Source organism: Dermacentor silvarum, chromosome 2 (assembly GCF_013339745.2).
Source record: "Dermacentor silvarum isolate Dsil-2018 chromosome 2, BIME_Dsil_1.4, whole genome shotgun sequence".
Taxonomy (NCBI): Eukaryota; Metazoa; Arthropoda; class Arachnida; order Ixodida; family Ixodidae; genus Dermacentor; species Dermacentor silvarum.
The window spans coordinates 59,104,895-59,108,764 of record NC_051155.1 but is presented as its reverse complement, the minus strand read 5'-3'; positions in this window follow the sequence as shown (position 1 = coordinate 59,108,764).

The window sequence follows — 3,870 nt, the reverse complement described above, 5'->3', positions numbered from 1 at the left end:
CACGCTCAGAACTATGTCTGAACGCCTGGGTCGCTGGATTTTACGCCTCCAAGAGTATGATTTCGAAATCATATACAAGTTCGGGAAGAAACACCAAGACGCCGACGCTCTTTCTCGCTGCCCGCTTCCTACGGCCCCGCTCGACGCCTCTGCAATCGCTTCGCACGTCACCAGTTCGACCGACACTGCTACGGTTTCCTCCCTGGCCTCAATGTAGCAACTGCCTTTCGACAATGATCAGCCACTCGCCTCTCGTCAGCTGGCTGACCCGTACTGTCAACGCTTCATTGATCGCCTCTCTGGGGCTTCTCGTCCACCTAACGCGCGCCTCCGTCGCCAGCTCGCACACTTTAAGCTGGACGATGGCGTGCTGTATCGCCGTATTTACCATCCTGGCAGGCAACGCTGGGTGCCAGTTCTACCACGCTCTCTCCGACTTCGTGTCCTCAACGCCTTTCACGATGATTTGACAGCTGGCCACCTTGGATTCCATAAAACCTATGACCGCATTCGAAGTCGTTTCTATTGGCCTGGCCTTTCTGCTAGCGTCGCCAGATACGTCGGTTCCTGCTCTCCCTGCCTGCGTCGCAAGCTCCCAACATCTGCTCCTGTCGGCCAATTACAGCCGCTTCCGTGCCCCACAGCCCCGTTCGAGGTTGTTGGGATCGACCTTTACGGGCCCCTTCCAGGTCACTACCGCTGGCAATCGATGGATAGTGGACTGCCGTCGACCATCTGACGCGCTACGCTGAGACAGCTTCTGTGCTTACTGGCTCTGCTTCGGAAGTTGCTCACTTCGTTCTTGAAGCCATTATTCTACGCCATGGTGCTCCTCGTGTACTTCTCAGTGACCCTGGAAAGGCGTTCCTTTCCCAACTGCTAAACGAAGTTCTTCGAGCCTCAAGCACAGCCCACAAGACCGCTTCTAGCTATCACCCCCAGACTAACGGCCGGACCGAGCGGTTTCATCGCACCCTTGCCGACATGATCGCCGCTTATAATCAACCAGACCACAAAAACTGGGATGTTCTTTTACCATTCGTCACTTTCGCCTATAACACGGCCGTGCAGCGCACAACTGGCTACTCGCCATTTTACCTCGTTTATGGACGCTCCCCTACTTTCTTTCTGGACGTTTCATTCTTCAACTCCAAGGCTAATACATCTCTATCATCGTGCGAAGAGTACATTTCCCGACTCGACCACTGTCGCCAGCTTGCTCTCCTGAACACAGAGGCCACACAACAAAACCGGAAAAATATTTACAACGAATGCCATCGCGTTGTATCTTTTCGACCTGGTTCGACGAGGTCCTGCTCCTGACTCCTGTTCGCACCCCTGGTTTATGCGAAAAATTCCAGCCACGGTTCATCGGGCCGTACATAGTCCTCGGACAGACTTCGCCTGTCAACTATCGCGTTACTCCTCTTGACGCCCCCACAGACCGCCGTTGCCGCAATACCGAGGTTGTCCACGTCTCCCGCATGAAGCCCTTCAAGTGGCGTGCCTCGACACCTTGACGGCCGGTCAGGATGTCCGCTTTCACGTCGGGGGGAAATTAGTGTGGGCGTTTATTACGCACATCTTCCTCATCTGTATGTTATCATCATAATCCTCACACTTCTACCAATCCTCCACTTCGCCAGTATATGTGGTCATCATCATCGCCTGTGTCCTGCGCTGGTTCGCTGACGAGCTCCCGGGCCTAATAAACGTCGTCCCAACCGAGACGTCACAATATATATATATATATATATATATATATATATATATATGCGTGCGTGTGTTTGTGTGTGTACAAGTGTTATTATTATACTGTATGACGCGGAATAGGCATTTCCGTTCGAATGTAACGCATAACAGCACTGCTGAAATCTTAAAATCTTAACGGTGAGTGACTGCATGCAAGTGAGGACTGTTATTCCGAATAATTTTGCTGCCGGAGAGTCGTGGCTGTTGCGCAGAGGCGCAGTTCCTGAGAGAATTAACGGACGGGTGTTAATAAGTACTGCTTAACAAGTTCCTAGCTCTCATTCAATATAAACGCCACGTTTTGGGGCAGCCTGTAAATCTGCTAACATGATTCAGACAAGAATTTTTGACAGTCTCACCATGTTTGGAACCCATTAAAACTGAGTGCCCCATGTGGTACCACACTTATCTTCTTCAACGAACGCAACAGATCTGCACATATCTTTACGTGTATGTGAGACATGCCGTTCCTTTAATTGTTTCATTATGGTCGTTATGATAGTGCAGCGGATAACTGAAGGCTACAGAGTTGAGCGGTCATACATTTGGGAACGGCATTACATTTAAGCATGAAATATAGGATAAGCTTAACACGTTTTTCTCGGAAATCAGACTCGAGAATATTTTATGTTGTTTACACCCCCATAAATAAGCCGAAGAACGCAGCCACCTGCTTTTTCTTTTTTTAATCTAAGGAAATTCTTGGGTTTTACTTGGCAAAACCACGATATGATTATGAGACACCCGGTTTAGTTTTTGCCACCTGGGGTTCTTTAACGCGCACTAAATAGAAGTACACGAGTCTCTTTCCGTTTCTTTCCCATCAAATTCCGCGACCTGGATTGAATCCGCGAGCTCCAGAATTAGCAGCGCAACGCCGTATCCACGATATAGGCACTAATTAGGCTACCGCACAGGCTTTCTTTCTTTTTATTTTCTTTTTTGAAGTATCGACTGGAAAAAATTCCACGTACGGCTTACGGCCAAAGATTAGCATATAGAATGGCTAACTAAAACCGTTTTCGGCGCTCGACGTCCGACTGCAATAAATGACCCCGTACCAATTACTCCGCATTCTCTTACGTGAGAAAGGCGGAAACTTGAATGGAATGTTGCACTGCAGTTTACTCTTTTTTTTAATCTATACCAGTGCTTCCCGTAAATCAAAGTACAAGGCGCCGGATGGGGCAGATATGCTTTACTTGTTTGAAGCGGCAAGCAGGAAGGTTACATATGTTGCTTCGTCTGCGTTTCGTCAGACCTACTGATAGAAAACAATATGCGCAACAATACACACGAGAGATACCTGTTGCTTGAAGAACGAGAATTTTTTTCTCCAAAGGGAACCGTACAATAACATAGTATAATGAAAGCCGACACTGCGGCCGCAATGCACGCGCAATCACCGAGCGGCCTTAGAAAATATTAAAATATAAATAAAGAAGAGAAAGGAAAGGAATTTATTCTTAAGGCATAAATACATGTCATATGCAATTATGAACTCCATTTGATCGGTATGAACGCAAATACCAGCGCGCGAAGTAGTACGAATGACCCTGCCGAGCAGTATCGCCAGCAGTTTCCAACGGCGCGACCTTGATGCGGCCCAATCCACTTCGACCGCAGCGCCGCCCCAGTATTTTTCCACGTCGGGCACCTCACTGCATAGAGTTTCATATTACTATAACTAGAGGGCAATGTGGCGCTGCGATCGTTCAACTATCATGGGAATGATGGGAAGTACAGGCTACGGATTGGTATTCTGTTGACTGGCGAACTAGTCTACAGGTATTTTTTGTCAGTTTTGGTTTCGCTAGTTTTGCTCCAAGCGCAGTTGCTACAATCCGCAGAACACAAACTTACTTGTGGTAGGAAAGGTTGCTGCTTCCTGGCTGTAGTCTGCTGTCGCAAAACGGGTAAGCGCAAAGCCACGACATAACAGTTGCTGGCGCGCACTTCAGAAGAAGCGGTACGTCAACATAAATATAGTGAAGCATGCTCGTAAGAGGCCACAAGCGTCCAAGATAGCACTGCAGCAGATGTGTTTAAAAGTACTCGAAGACGTTCATCAATCGTGACAGCCGATGCAGCCTTTCGAAAGAGCGAGAGAGTTCGCAA